At 34.0% G+C, this 16,734-nt stretch overlaps 1 protein-coding gene across 1 annotated transcript in view; it reads left to right on the top strand.

The window, feature by feature from the left end:
- The first annotated feature begins 433 nt into the window (after positions 1-433).
- FOXP2 (forkhead box P2) overlaps positions 434-16,734 on the top strand; it is a 711,055-nt gene continuing 694,754 nt past the window's right edge. Inside the window, exon 1 of the mRNA XM_052001611.1 lies at positions 434-902. The gene's annotated coding sequence lies outside the window, so the exon portion shown is untranslated. The remainder of the gene's footprint in view (positions 903-16,734) is intronic.

Genomic DNA, 16,734 nt, shown 5'->3' with positions numbered 1-16,734 from the left:
TTGTTTACATAGCAGGTGGACTTGACGTCAGCTAGGACGCTTTACAGAAAATCATAACAATATCCTGCTCCGCGTTTTTCTCCTACTTAGAACTAAGAAAGAAGTGGGGAGGGAAGGAAAGAGAATATAGTCCCAAACCACTTTTTATGGGGATGAGGTGGGGGAGAATGCTCTTCCCCCGTCTACTTTATTTTTTGGGTCGTGGTGAATCATAATAAACAATCCCCACCCGGCACAGCAGCCTCTAAAATCCTAGGGAGGAGTCCACTGACCAGCACTCTCCAACCCCCGTTCCCCGCTCCCCCAACCTTGGCAAGAAGAGGTTGCTGCGAGTGGTGTGTGTACGTTTCACACTGCCAGTAACACACACACACACACACACACACACACGCTCTCGTGCGCGCGCGCGCACACATACACACAGACACACATACACTCCGCACACATACACACAGACTCGGCTTGGGGAGTGAGGAGAGAGAGCGCGAGACAGCGCGAGTCTCCGAGAAAGCGCGAGACACGCCGGCGCGTGTAGCTGCCGCCGCCGCCGCCGCAGCCTCAGAGCTCCCTGCGCTGCCCTGCGCCGCCAGCGGAGGAACAGTCCCAGTTATTTATGCCGCTGCTACGTCCGCCGCTTGTAGTTCAGTCTGACCCCCCCGGTGACTCCCGCGGCCGTCCCTTCTCCTCGGCGCGCGCGCGCGCTCACACACATCATACACACATACATCCACACGCACGCACGCACGCACATACACAATCTCCCCCCCACCCCACCCCCCCCATTCCAGGCGGCAGCTGCAAAGACTTTGTGCGCGGTTGCGTGGGTTGGGGCTTTCGGCAGTGCCTCTCCACCTCGGGGGTACCCTCCTCTGGACGCCCCGTTCCGCGTCTCGCTCTTCTTGGTAAGTTTCTTCTCCTTCACTTTTTCTTAACCCTCTCTCCTCCCCCTTTCTCCACCTTTTCTTAACCTCCCCCCCTCTCTTCCCAACCCTCCCTGACATCCCCTCCCGCCCTCCAACACCATCCACCTCTAGTCCCAGACTCCAGGCTGGACTTGACTTCATCCTCTCCTGCTACTGTTGCAGGAAAGTTTCACCCCAGCGGCTGCTTTCCGTGCCGCGGTGCAAATGTGACATGTGTCAGATTTCGGCTTGGCATCTGGTTCGCGTTCCTGCCTGCCTTCACAGCACCACTTGTTGTCTTTTTTAAAAATTATTATTTGTGATTTGAGAACGGGAGGGGGAATTGGTTGCTGTTAGCTTTTTTTTTCTTTGCATAAATTTTAGCTTAAAGTATGTAAAACGTAGCCTTGCCCGGAGAGACTGTGTTTAGAGAAAGTATGTGTCGAAACACCAGATGTGGGTGTTTACCAGTGTTTGGGGTGGGGTGGGGGGGAAGAGAGTGTTGAATATTGTTTGTGGCCTCTCCTTATTCTCATCTTTTTCTTTTCCCCCCTCCCCCTTCCCCCTTCTGAAAAGCCAAACTAACAAACATCTGGTGTTTAGAAGCACACACTTTATGGATCCATTTGTTGACCCTTATTTACTAAACTGCACAAGTGCATGCTTCTCATTATGTTAGGAAAACTTCAGTTTTTATTTAAAAGTACTTCTCTAGAAATTTAAAAAGAAAAAAGCAAAGGAGAGGAAAGGGCATTTCTTCCTATCTTAGGAAATCTTGTTAAGTTGAATAAAGAAATTACCTTTCCAACCCAGGAAGCATTTCACAATGACTGGCTTTTAACATTCTTTACCTTTGCCTAACGGCCCACTTCCCCCGTCACTGTCTCTTTTTTTTTTTTCCTCTTTGGAAGAGTTTTTTCCTTGTTTACTTGGGTGTTGGGATGGTGTTGCTTAAATAAATTCTCCTTCGGTTCTTTTATTAGGTCATCTGAGAGAATCGAAACCCCCTTCATGTGTGTTTGTTTTTGGATATCGGTGAATGGGAAAGAGAGGGGAGAGAATTAAGTTGTGGCGTACATCTTGCTGTTGATACTTTTGTATCCCTAGTCCCCTTCGCATCTCATCAGATGCACGTGCAAATGATGGCGTTCGCCACCCACTCTCACTGGCCAGGGGAGGTTACTGCACTGAATTCACGCCGTCTCTGTAGCAGGTCCTTAGCCTATGCACAGCTGTCTCCTCAGCGCACTAATGGAGAATGCTAACTTTGAACCATATGTCCCAAACAATACACTGAGAAGTGGCATATGAAACCCAGGGTATTTCTAGGGGCAGTTGAGTATTGTTGACCATGGCTATGTTGATATTTACATGAAATTCTGAAGTTGTTGGAAACATACTGGTTGTGTGTGTGTGTTGGGGGGGGGGGGGAGAGTGTTGAATGTCTGTGCTGTGGGGCAGGGAGGCTGAAGTATTATTCTGTGACTTTTGTCACTTTTGGGTTCGGTTTTTCCTGACTAAAACATATAGTAAAATAGTAAAGTTTTGAGTTTTTCTGTAAGCAGAATCAAGCCTAGAGATGATTCAATAGTTGTAGACTTTACTCGTAGTTAGGGAAAATACGTAGAATACTGCATAATCTAAGAATTAGATTAATCTCTAGTTTTCATTAAGCATTCTCCCCACAGATTTTAAACAATTAATGAGCAGCTGCTCTCTACAGTATTTTTTTTAAACACTCTCTCCACATGTTGAGTTTCAATCAGTTTCTGAAGAATTATACTTAAAAAAAAAAATACGAATTTCGTAACAGGTGATTAGCCAATAAAAAAAAAAATAGGTCCTTCTTGACCTTTCATGACATTTCATAATGGAGCTGTTTTGAGAGAGGAACATGGTATATGAAAGGAGTTTAGCTATAGTTGAATCAGGACACATATATGTAGGTGAGTGGTGACATTTGTCTAAATATATATTCACAGTACAAATCAATTTTTTTTTCCACAGTGGGATGCCTTTTGGTGAAAAAAGAGATACAAAATACTCTTACTCTCTCTAGAAGATGAAGGCAGAAATAGCAGGTCAACAGGAGGTAGAAAATGAGTATGAGCATGTTAAGTGGTAGAAGTGGAAGTTTTCCAGCTGGAAGTATTCAGAGAGCTTTACTTTTTGAAAGCAAAAGTTTGCCTGGAAGGCATACTTTTTTTTTTTTTTTTTTTGGCTTGCTCTTGTAGATCTATTAATTTGATTAAAGAGTAGAAACTAGAAGAGGTGTATATTATAGTGTGTCTGTGGTATTTGTCAAAATTAAGACAAAAAAGATTAGTTTGGAGATACTTTTCTTGAAGTTTGGAACTGTAGCAGATACTAAAGCTAAGATCTTCTATTTTATCAAAAATCCTATTTATCATTACTGTCACTAAGATTTTTGTAAAAGCTGTTTTTTCTCATTTGTGGCAACTTTGGAATTTAAAAAACTCAATATTTGTATAACATTGCTAAACAAATCATATCACAGACTTCTAGGGCAGTTTTATGTTCCATAATTGACTATACTTCTGTCTAGATGAATAGCTATGCAAGCTGTGGAAGATTTGTAATTTTAATTTTTTAAATACTTAGATTTTTTTTAACATAAAAGATACCAGGGTTATGGTTTCATAGTAGTTGCCTAAAGGAATGAGTATCAAATTATTGTTGAGCAAAAGGAATGTCTCATATTTTAGGTTACATTGAGGTCACTAAATCTTAAAAAGGAGACAGAAATTTGATCACATCCTTCTGGAAGGTAAGTGGAAAAGGAGAAAATGTTTAATTTTTTTAAAGAGGTTATTCCAAAAGTATACTTTTAGGTGCTATGGTGACAGATTTTTTAGTTGGGTAATTTCACTATCTGAAGGAAATGAACATTTTTATGCTTATGTTATTAAAAATACATTTTAATAGAATACATTTAATTTATAATCAAAAATAAATTTAAGAGATTACAGATTGATCAGGAAAAGGACTATTGAAGACTATGTAAAATTGATTCTGTTATACTTTGTCTTCTAAGGTGATTGTAAACTGAAACCGAACATCATCATAGCCTGAATGAAGTACATGCTGGGGAGGCCTTTAGTTACATTACTGCTGGGTCCCTGTGCAAAAGTGATGTTGTACATGAATTTTGCTTCCTTATACTGATAATGTACTGGCTTTACTGAGAAATTAGGATGTGGAAGGGAATTTGTGTTGTGTTTTTGTTTTCTTCTGGGCATATAAAATAAAAAAGAATTGTTGACTGAGGAACTAGTATAGAAATAATACAACTTCTTTTTATAAGAAGAGAAAATTATGAATACTGTTGCACTACTAGAGCTAGTGTACACAGATCTATTTGAAAGGCTTCATTTCCTTTGTATAAAGAAAAAAAAATTTTCACAGAAACATAAACAATTATGTGTAATGTAGCCTAATTAGAATTACTCCATATAAGAAGCATATTTAAATATGTGAAAGAAGATGTTGTTTCATATTAGAAAATACCATGTTTTATTGTATTGAGAAACATGGAATAACCATAGCAATATAATGAATGTAGCAAATCATTTTACTGTGTATTCAGTTGTTTTTCTTCTCGGAAAAGATAAGAGTAGGATGCAAAATTTTAATTATGTTAAAAGACAATTATATGTGATCTTAATTAAAGGATTTATATTTAGTGCTATATCACCCTTGTATATTTTCTGTATTGACAGGCTTATGTTAGAACAGCTATGTTCCAATGCTAATAGAAAACTGAAAGATGGAAGTGTCCAGGTATTTTCTGATTCTCAAAATGGAAAAAAAAAATGAAGAGATCACATACTCATTTGAAGGAGAAGTGAATTAGAACATAGATCACTAAGAAATATTCAGTATTTGCTAATAGAGAGGATTGCATATCAGAGAGAAATTCATGAATCATATCAGTTCCTTTGCAAAAAAAAATGAATACTAATTTTTGGTGTTTTTAGTATCTACTTGATTATTTTCTCAATTTGGTGATAGCTAGTAGTGCTAGTCTTGATTTAAAGAATCTGTTTAAAACTATATTGATGATTAACTCACTATCATTTGTTTTGGGAAAAAAAAGTGTTCCTTTAATTTGGATTGAGCCATATAATTGTGGGATCATAGAATAAGAATAGGCTTTAACTATAACCTAGTCTTATACATTTATCCATAGAGTTTAAATGAAACTTTCCCAAACCTATTACAGAAAGATGATTATCTATATTCTTAAAGGTCTTGGGAGAAAGCAAACTGTCTTAAATATCTCTGAAAATACTCTAGAATGTTGCTTACAACTCATAGACATCCTAATTCTTGTCCTAATTTTCTTGTGTTGTAAATTGCTTTTATTTTTCTTCCATTTTTGGTGGAAAGAAAACTATTTCTTGTCCATTTCTGTATTTCTTAACATACTTGGATTATTTTATCTTTTCTTATATCCTTCACGAGGTAATATGACTTTAGTTTCTTTATATTTCTATAGGTTTGAAATATTTTTTGTTGTTGTCTTAAGGAACCTCGCACAGATTCTCATTTCTCTGTTTCAGGACCTCAAATTGGACTTTTGCAAGTCTTAGACAATGTTGAATGAAATGGCAATGGACTGGCAATTTTACAGTTCTTACAAACTATATTCCTTTAGCATAGGTGAGCAGAAACTGTTGTACAGAAATTCATTATCATGGAATTTATGAACCTAGAAGCTGCATTTTATGAAAAATCATATTAGAGATTTTCCAGTTATCTTCATGTTACGAAAAATGTATTCTTCAGTTTGTTAATTTATGCCTGCTTTTTGATTCATTGCCTCTACTATGTTTCCACATGTCTTCTGCTGATCTGCCCAGATCAACCTATATTTCTAAAAATGTGTAACTTCCACATAGTTTAAGGAAATATCATCTGAACATTATTTTTTATATAATATTGTAGAGCAGTTTTCAAAGAAATTTAGTGATTCTTCAATTTAATGTGTTGTCTGTATTTTTCCTTGAGATCTTTTTAACTTTTGGAACAAACATAAAAGTCAACATTTAACTACTTTATATTTAGATACAAAGACATTTTGAATAATTTAACATGGAAAAATATTTTATAAGTTTTTGCTACATTTTAAAATGTCATATTATCAAATATTGGCCATAATTATTTTGAAGAGATTGTAACTCCAGTTTTACAATGTAAGCTAATAAAAATGAGTTTAGTACACAGAAATTTTCTTTCTAGTCATTTTATTTATTTGTTCATTCTGTAAATATATGACCACTTTATACATCACATTGTATCAAACATGAAAAAGGGATGCAAACACAAATACAATTTTGCCCTCTAGGAACTTACAGTCTAGTTGGGGATATAAGGAATATAGTTGAAAGTGTTAAATTAGTGGAAAATCACATGTGATTAAATGCCAAAATAACTGTTACCAAAAATGCTATATGATAAAGAAAAAACCACTTATTAAGAGATGCTATCTATCATGTAAAAATAACTTTTCCTCCTTCCTATAAGTTGATGGTTGACTTTATATCCTAATCCTGCCTCATTTTGAACTTGTGGAGTTTGTAAAGCATAAATAATAGATTTCTTAAAATTTGCCATTTATAATAGTTATTTTGAAAGCTAGCTGTCCTGTTTTAGTGAGAAAATGTATTTCTTTATCATGTAGAACATTGAAGGGAATGTGATCTGCTGGCAAGTACAATGAAGTAGCAGTCAGTAGACTTGGGTTCTAGGGTGGACCATGTTGCTAACTAACTATTATGCAAGTCGTGCCATCTAAATGAGGGAGTCAGAAGAAGTCTCTTTCAGTTCTTCAGTTTCCATTTTTCTAGTAAACATGCTAACCAATACCTAATCCAGGACTATTTGTGAAATTATATCTTCTATATTCTTTTGCTGATGATTGCTTTTTAAATTCAGTCTTCTCCCATCTATACAACTGGCATTGTTGAGATAAGTCATAGGTTTTGTTTTTGTTTTTTTTTTTTTTTTACTACTTTGAGGGATATGAGCATACTACCATTTTGACATTTCTTTGAATTCAGAATTGTACATTTATTTTCATTAAAATGATAATGAAACTTATATGTTAGAAAAGTATGTTGCTGATAAGGAAATGAATATTGCAGAATTTTAAAGTTTTCAATGTTATTAAGCAGTAATAATAAACAACATAATAAAATAATATAATAAACAATAATAAACGATCTTCATTTTTCCCAATTGGTCTTTGAGGAAATATGTTAAATTTCTAAATAGAATTCTAAGATTTTTAGATTTACCTTTTAAGACTTCTCTAAGCAGGTCTTAGTTAAATGAGAATATTTTGTTTTAAAAAGTTATTATTATTATTTACTGTAGCATTTTCAACTCTAAAAATTAATCAAAGACTTACCAGTAGGAGAAAAATACAATTTTGTACTTGTATCTGAAGAAAAATATTTGCAATTTTTCAGTAGTAAATATCTGGAAAAAGAGCTTTCTAATTTAAATATTCATATTTAAGAATATTCAAACTAACAAAAATTTTGGTTTTTTCCTTTCATTAAAAAGTTTTCTATTCCTCCACTGAATTCTTAATTTTATGACTTGTTATGGCTCACAAATGACCTTGTATTCTTAAAGGATTTGTCCATAATGTATAGATTCTGCTAAGACCACACAATCTGAAAAGACTTTGAATTTAGGTCCAATGATGAGAGAGGGATCTTTATCAGGTGTTTATCAGGATCAATTTAGCTAAGGACAAAGAGGCTCATCTTCAGGTTAACTGCAGAGAGGTAATTTTTTTCTAGGAACTTGTTCAAACTGTCTATTGTAATATTTTATGTCAGTGGAGGGAGTACCCACACTGACAAAATAACATACTTGAAAATGTCTCAAAGAATCCTCTTTCTATTCCTAATCCTATTCCATATTATTTTCATACCTAAATTTGTTAACCTATCTGAATGATTTTAATTTCTTAAAAAAAAAAAGCTGTCCTTTGATCTCTACCTTTTACCTTCTTCATTCTCTCTAAAGTACATTTCAAAATAATATCTTTGTCTCATACTTTAAATTTGCTTTTGTTTTAATTCTGCATGGTCATGACCTGTCCCGAAGGAAACCTCTTGGCAGAGTTGTGGGTTCAAGTGTTGGGTCTGATAGACACACTGGCTGCCTGATCTTAGGCAAATCACTTAGCATCTCAGTGGAGGCAGCTCTCAATATTCACTTGGTAGAGTTTCCTAATCTAATGAAATCATAATTCCTATCTTTTCCCCTGTTTTCTAATTCAGTATCACCACTGATTTCTTACTATTGTTAGTAAAAGATTGAGTTCATTCTTGATTTAAAGTTTAGCCATAGTGATGAGTGGTTCCCCTTCTTTTTATTCCTTATCTTTTTTTTTTTTTTTTTTTGTGGGAGGAAGAATCCTATCACATTGGCCTAGTTACCTCCTCTGAATAGTTGCTTAAAATCTCATTTCATCCGGCATTTTTACCTAGCTAGCTGATCAGAGTAAGGAATCTCTTCTTTCAAAAATCATTGTAATAATTGAAAAACAAACAGCTCCAAAGTATTGGATAGTTGCATTGGACAGTAGTAAAGTTGAGTACATAAATATTTGAGTGTTGTCACCAATAAAATTTGTAGCAAAGCTAATTTAATACATTCAATGACACATATAATTACTGTTGCCCTTCATTGTAATTAAGCATAAATTGTAAATAATTCTTGTAAATGAATCTAATCAGTGTTAACTTTATAGAGTTGTAGGGAAGAGATCATTGATGGACAGAATGAAGGAGGTGCTCTGCTATCTTACTTAATGATTCCTGGATCCATTATTCAGGAAATTTATCCCACTCTTCTGTGAAGTAGAGACGGTTTAATCAATAGAGTTGAGGAGTTGGGTCTTATGAATTCCCTTTTCCTTGCTCAGGACTGTATTCTTAAAATAGATTAGGCAATGTAGTTAAATTTGTTGGAAGGCCTACCTATCTCAAAGCTTCCATTTCACTTGCATAGATGCCTAATCATTTTCCTTTTTTTTTTTTTTTAACACCTATCACTAAGATATGATTGACATAAGGGGATCATCTTTCCCTCATTTCCCAACCATTTTAGGGAAATACTTAACATCATAATGAAGACATTTCAGGCAGTGGTCTTAGAGATATGTAATGAAGATTTAGGTGGCAAAATAGCATGCAGTTTGTCTTCCTGGGAGAGAATGGAAGAGGAAAGTATAGAAAAGATTTAAAGTGAATGTTGTCTAATGCCTTTTCACCTTTAAAAAAAAATTCTTTCCATATTATGCTCTGCCCAATCCCTTTTCTTCCCTCTAGTACAAGAAAATTGAAGCTCCAAAGGTTCTTAGCTGCTGTTCATTCTAACATTTCTTTTAAAAATGAAGAAGGCATGAAATTTGCTCACTGTCATTTAGCTAGTAAGTGGGAAAGCCAGGATTCAAATCCACATTTTTTATCTATGTGTTCATCATCCTGCCTTTATGAATTATCGAAGGGTTGAACTCTTAAAGGGACTTGGATTAGGAGATAATTCTACTATATTTTGCTATGTTGTTAATACTACTACTTTTTCTTAACATTTTTTGCATAGGTATAGACTGGGAAAAATTAAAAGATTTGTGACCTTTCATACTAGTTTTGATTAAATAATACCAGAAGGCTATACATTTAAAGCCATGAAATGAAATGACAGAATTTGTCATCTCTATTTCAGAACCTTTATGTCAATTCTTACTCTTTTTTTTTGCATCTTTGGACACAATGTTTTCTTAATCAGAGTATCTCCTTGACACTCCTGTAGACCTTCTCCTTCCCAAATGTTTAGTTTTTCTTCTTTTACCTTAAAATTTCTCTTATCTGAATGCACAGTAGCCTTTAAGTGTTAAAACTATTAGCAAGATATAGTAATTTACACTAAAGTGTGGAATATCCTTCATTTATGATCAAATCTCCTTTCCTTTCCTTTCCTACCTGACAGGATTTAAAACTATAGTATTATTCATCTCTATCACAAACACATATACTTTTGGTAAGTAATCCATAAATCCCAGTTAAGACAAAGAATTGATCTAACAATTTCCATAGACATGGGTTCCCTAATTCGTGAAAACAGAATTGAGAGAGGTTCATGTAGTTTAATGGGATTATTGGAGTGACTAAATGACAAGATTGGAGACAGGCAATTTGACTTGATACATGTAGGGGCTTGGAGACCTCCCTGGACTTGTTAAAAACAAAGGAGATTCAAAAGCATATTAAGTGGATATCGACCTTAGTGGAATTATATGCTTGGAAATAACCTTGATGTTGGAATTTCCCTTCCCTAAAGAATATTTTGTGGGTTTATTTCACATCTTTCATTAGTTTTCAATGACTCAAAAAGGTATACTGATCTCAAATGTTTGTTTCAGATTAAAATTATTAAAGTTGTATAGTTCCTTCAGCCAGTGCTCATTTGCCATGATTTTTATTTCCTTCAAAATTTTAGTCATCCTCTCCCAAATAGGATCCTTTCTAAAATATACTTAGTACTAAATGTATTATTTTAGATGTGATATGAGTAGGGGATATTAAAGCAGAATTGTCATCACCTTCATTCTGTATTTTACACTTCTTTTTATGCTTCCTACAATAACACTTTGGCTACCATGTTATACTATTGATTTGTTTTGAGTCTACTAAAACTTCCAGGTCTTTTTAATAAGAATTCTTATTTAGACATCACCATGTTATTTTGCTCTTGTGTGGAGTTGATACTTTAAATCCAAGTAAAGGATACTACATTTCAACTTTTCACTGTAGTGAATTTAATGCGTTAGGTATCTCAACTAGTTCTACATCATTTGAAGATTAGATAAGTATGCCATAATGCCTTTGTCCAAAATGATGTTTGAAATGTTAAAGAGTATAGATCAATCAAACAGGAATTCCTTTGCCACATTAATAGATAGACTCTTTTTGAGTTGGTATGTACTTCTTCAAGTCTACTTTTGATATTGGTCCTTCTTTCATTCTGAATCTAAGTAAATGCAATTTGTTGAAGAAAATAACCGTCAATTTTGTCAAATGCTTTGGTGAAATCCAAGCATGTTGTCTCACAGAGATTTTTTTTGTTCAGTTTGTCTAGTTGAACAGGGGAATAAAGTTAGTTTCTCATGGCTTACCCTTGCTGAGGTCATGCTGGCTCTTAGTGACAATTGCTTTCCTATCCCTATTTTGTAAAAAAAAAAAAAAAAAAAAAAAAAAAAAAAAAAAAAAAAAAAAAAAAGTTGCATTCTTTAGGCATATTTTATATATACTATCTTTTATCTTTTTTGGGGGGAGGAGAGAAGAAGCAATATACTTGTCCATCTCTTCTCCTATTGCAGGTGTCATTGTGTTAAAAGGTAGTTGCTTTTTGTTAACTGACTCGTTTTCAGTTTTAACTCCTGTTAACGCTTAACATTTTTTAAATCCTTTTTTTCCTTCAGAGGTCATTTTCTTCTTTGTCAAAGAAAATAGAATCAATATAAAATTGAATAGTTCTATCTTCTTTGCATTGTTAATTGTTTTGTAAAGAAAGCAAGCTCAACTGGCACCAGTAATATTGCTGTGTCAGTTCTGTGCTTCATTTAACATGTTAAAAGTAATTCATCTTTTCATAATATTTACCTTAGTAACCTTATCTCATGCATTTTGTTCCTGGTATTTTAAACTATCGAACTCAGTGTGGTGTTAGGTTATATATTTGGCAAGGTTTGTTTTTAAAAGCAGACCTCCTCCTCAACTCCCAGATAGCTTCCTTTTCTATTCCCATGGATATTATAGATGGATCTAATCCCATTAGATTGTGAGTTTCTTGAAGGCAGGGATTGTTTTCTGTCTATTTTTGCATCCTAGCATTTGACATAGGGCCTGATACACAGCATATGTTTAATAAATGTTGATTGATGCAGTCTAAAGACTGCATTTACAGGAACTGGAGTTCAACTCAATTTGACATTATACTATTGAGTTGCAATTTCAGCAGGAGCAGCCTAACTTTTTAAACTTTACAAATTTGACTTTATATACTATATTTTATCAGTTATGAATATTCTGTTTCCAGGGAAATAGACTTTTCCCCTTTTTTCTTTCCCTCTCTTATCTTGTGTGCTCTCAGATGCTATTTTATATACTTAAAGTACCCACACCCTTATTCTCTCTTTTTTTTAAAGGGCTTTTTCAAGTTTACTTTCTGATACTTATTACAACCATAATTTTATAATCCAAGGGAAAAACATAGCTCATTATAAAGATACTTAACGGTATTATTACTTTGTGTTATTAGTTTTCACTGACCTATCATCTTTGATCTGTTCCCTAATTGTGCTTTGAATTTCTTTCCATTAGTATTACATTCCCAGTGGGCAGGAATCATGCCAGATTCTATATTATGGAAGTTATAACACTGAGGAAATATTTACTTTTATTACTCTATTTATAAGGATACTATTATTATTCAGTCCCTTACACTTATCTGGGGCACACTGATCCCCCCAAAAAAAGTATTTTTCTTAATTTAGGAAGTTTTTTTCAGTTAAAAGTTTGTTTTTATAAAAAGTAAAACTTATATTTAGTATGTACTGAAAAATAGAATAAAATCCAACTACTCAAATATCTTAAAATGAACAAGTTTCATCTAATAGTTTGGTTGATATAATTGGAAATAAGATATTTACTCAAATAGGGTACCACTTAAAAAGTAGAATGTGAATGACTCATCTTTCGTATTTTAAATATTTATAAAATGACAAAAAGTTAAAAGTTTAGTATCTGCATAAATGTATGTTTTTATATATTTATGTTTCTTTTTTATTATTGTTCTCTCTAGAAATAAAGCTCAATATTTTGAATGTCAAATTTTTTATTTTGGCTTATTATGTCATTTTAATTATACTCTGACATCTTATTAAAGTAGTTGTAAACTTTTCATTTTTTTGGAATATATTTCAATTGTTGTTATTTTTAAGATAACTACTTTAAAAATGCTTACTTGTGTCATAATTCCTTAGGGAGATAATTTAGAACTAGAGGTGTCACTTCTTCTAAGCAATATTTTATATGCCTCTCAACTTTGTTTTGGTGTAGAAAGAGACATGCAAATCTCACAAAAATGAGAGACATTTTTAGGTATTGATTCATTAAAATTAAAATTTGATTCTTCCTCATAGTTTAGTCTCCTTAGTGTCTTTTCTATTATTACTCCCCATCCCTTTTTTAACTACCTTGGAATTGTTCAGTCTTTTCTTAATTACCATCTGTCTTATTGACAGAGGGAAGAAGTAATCAATAAACATATTAAGCAGTCGTGAATGTTTGGCATGTACTGTGTTAAGTGCTTGGGTACAAAATAGGGCAAATAAGGGCCTACCCTTAAGCAGCTTACATTTATATGGTATTTGTTTTTTAGTTGCAAAAATTTTAAGTATTTTTTTCATTTGACCTTTATTACAGTCTTATGTTGTTATAAAGTAGTAGACGTGAATGAGCCAAGATTTGAATTCTCAGATATTCTATCCATTCAAGTTCTAATGGAGTAATTGCTGTAGTAGTAGTGAACTTGAACTGATTGTCATGGTAGTGAAAAATTGTGCATTAAATGAAAGGTACATTTTTAACTTGGCCTGTATAAGTCAATCTGTATACCAGACACTATGCTAAGCATTGGGGATATAAAGAAAAGCAAAAACATCTTTGTTTTCAAGGAATTCATGCTCTACTAGGGTAGAGAAGATGCTAAAACAACTGTACATCTGATAGGTACTGAGTAAATGGAAGGTAATCTTCTAAGGAAGAGTTGGATTAAGGACAGAGAAAACAATGTCCTGGAGATCTGTGATTTTCCCAGTCGTAAGGGAAGTTTGGAGTTGGAAGTGATGAGGGAAAGCTTTCTAGGAAGCTTTCCAGGAATGGTGTGTGTGTGTGTGTGTGTGTGTGTGTGTGTGTGTGTGTGTGTGTACACGTACGTGTGTTTGTACATTTAAATCCAAAGAGGATTTTATATTTCATCCTGGAGGTAACAGGAAACTACTGGTATTTATTGAGTAGGGGAGTGACTTGGTCAAACATGCACTTCAGGAAGATCATTTTGACAGCTAAGTCTAAGATGTCCAGGAGAAAGGAGAGACATAAGACAGGGAGACCAAGAAGAAAGCTATTGCAATAGTTCTGGCAAGAGGTCATAAGACAGTTGGTGTTAGGGTAATGTCTCTGAATGGAAAGAAGAGATATATTGATGTTGTTTATAAAGGCAAAAATGAAAAGATCTGATTACTTGCCTTAGATGTCTATAAATAGGAAGTAGAGAAGAATAATGATGTAAGTTAAAAGTTTGGTGGGGTAAATAGAAGGCTTAAAATGTCTTCATTCTTTCTAGCTAAAAGAATGAAGGAAGGTGAGAGAAAGAAAGTGTAGACAAAAAGAAACATTGTTTTAAGGAACACAGAAAGTACTTATATTGAAATTACTTGAAATGAAACTCCCTTTCTTCTAAGTAATGGTCTCCAGAGTGAGGGCTGTGACCTTGACATCAAGGGAAGAATGATAAATCAATCAAAGGATAAAAAAATGAATCACATATCACCCATGATAGCCAGTCATGGGCTTGTTTTCAGACAGCTCTACCACCCCCTTTATGTGTAAACTTCATCACTAAAGAATGCTTTAATCTGTTCAGGTGATCATAATAGACTTAGTCTAAACATCTGCTCTAATCATGCAGGAAGAATTCCCATTCCCTGCTAACTCAAGGCTGTTCTAGGTACCTCATAGAGACTGACCTTGGAACTTCTGGGAAGTCGCAAGTAAGTAAGAATTCCACACACTCTCCCCTGCCCATATGGAAGTTTTTGGGGGGATTGCTTTTCTTTTATTAGTGGAAAAGAAATGAGTAGGCCAGGATAAACAGAAATGGATGGGTTGAGATAGGCATTGCTGATCTTATTAACATTATCTTTTCCCAAGTACTTTCCACTATATCTACAAAGAACTACAAATTTCCCAGTCTCCATCAACCTCATCCTTATTCTTAATTTCTCACTCAACTGAAACTGTTCAAAGTTACCACTGATCTTTTGATTGCCAAATATAATGGCCCTTTCTCAGTCTTCATCTTTCTTGACCACTGTGCAGCAAACTGGTGAACACTCTCTTTCCAGAATACTACTCTTCTTTCTCAACTGCTAAAAGTAATGTATCACTTATAGAAACTGATATTTGGACGTTTAAGCTTGGAAACAGATTTTTCTACCCTCTATCAAAATCTCCTAAAAAAGAGTTTCAGTGAAGTTGAAAACCATTTGCTTAATATAAATACCCTCGTATTAATTTTCAGAAACAAATTGTTGACTTCAAATAAAATGGAAATTTAAAAAACTAACAAATAACTTTTGTATAATTGATGCATGTGATTGAAAAAGGATTATTATTCAACATAGTTTTGCATTTATTTCTCTTGCAGATATATGCATATATATGCTTACATGTATGTGTGTATATATAGATATATCTCTTTGTGATGCATCTTTTACACTGACAGCTATTGAAATCTAATATGTTTAACTAGTTTTTGTTTGATGACTTCCATTGATGGAGATCTCATTGTCAAGATAATCAATTCTACCTTTTCACATTTCTGATTATTGGAAACTTTTTTCCATGTAACTAGCAACTACTAGTTGGTCATTGGTCTTAGTTATGTTTTGGGGGGCAAGGTGAAAAAACATCTAATCTTTGTTCTTTATGATAGCTCTTCAGATGATTGGAGATAATTATCTTATTCCCTCTGAGTCTTTTCTACTTAGGCCAAACATTTTCAGAGGAAGGATCACTTGACTTAAAGTTAGAAGACTTGGCTTTTGTCACAGTTTCTGCTACTGTCTCTGGGTGATTTGGATAAACTGTTGAACTTTAGTAAGCTTTATCTTCTCCATTTGTGAAATAAGGTGATTGGACTAAATTCATCATTAAGGCCTTTAAGCATGTTACATTTTAAACATTCCATGAGTCTGAGATCCTTAAATTCATCCTTCAAAATATGGTTTTGAATTTTCTCATCAAGCAAAACCCTGCCATGCTTAACATCTTTTTGAAAATTATATACTCAGAAGCTACAGATAGAGACTTATGAGGGCAAAACATAATGCACCTTCCTTAGGCTGTATCTTATGCTTCTGTTAGTGAATTATATTCACATTAGCTTTTTTGACTATCAGTTTATATTACCTATTCATGTTGCAAACGACTAAAATATACTTTTTCTTCTGTACTGAATGCTATTTTGCTGTAGCTTTCCTGTTTTGTAATGTGAAGCTAGAGTATCACATTATTAGATTTAATTCTTCATTACAACTCAGCAGTATCCTTTTGGAGTCTGATTCTGCCATAGAAATATTTGTCAATCCTCCCAGTTTTGTATTATTCACAAATTTGATACAGCAGACTTGATATCCAAAGACATGAGTTCATATCTTAATTCTGCTTTTCTCTGTATGACTTTGGGCAGGCTATTTATCTGGACCATAGTTTTTCAGTTATAAAATAAGAATATAGAATATTAACATGAAGGACATTTAACTCAAGATTACAACAGTTTTTGCTACTAAAGACTGGTTTACCATGAGATTTTTATGTTTTCTCATAGGAGAAGAACCAGTTTCAAGGTATGTGCATACTCTCATAGCTCATAGAGCTCTTGGAGGAGAGTAAAGTAATTAACCTGATTAGAAGATGCAGATGATAAATAAAAAGATTAAAAA

Source organism: Antechinus flavipes, chromosome 5, assembly GCF_016432865.1.
Source record: "Antechinus flavipes isolate AdamAnt ecotype Samford, QLD, Australia chromosome 5, AdamAnt_v2, whole genome shotgun sequence".
Lineage (NCBI taxonomy): Eukaryota > Metazoa > Chordata > Mammalia > Dasyuromorphia > Dasyuridae > Antechinus > Antechinus flavipes.
Note: the sequence above shows the minus strand (reverse complement) of the source record. Positions and strands in the feature narration are given on the sequence as shown.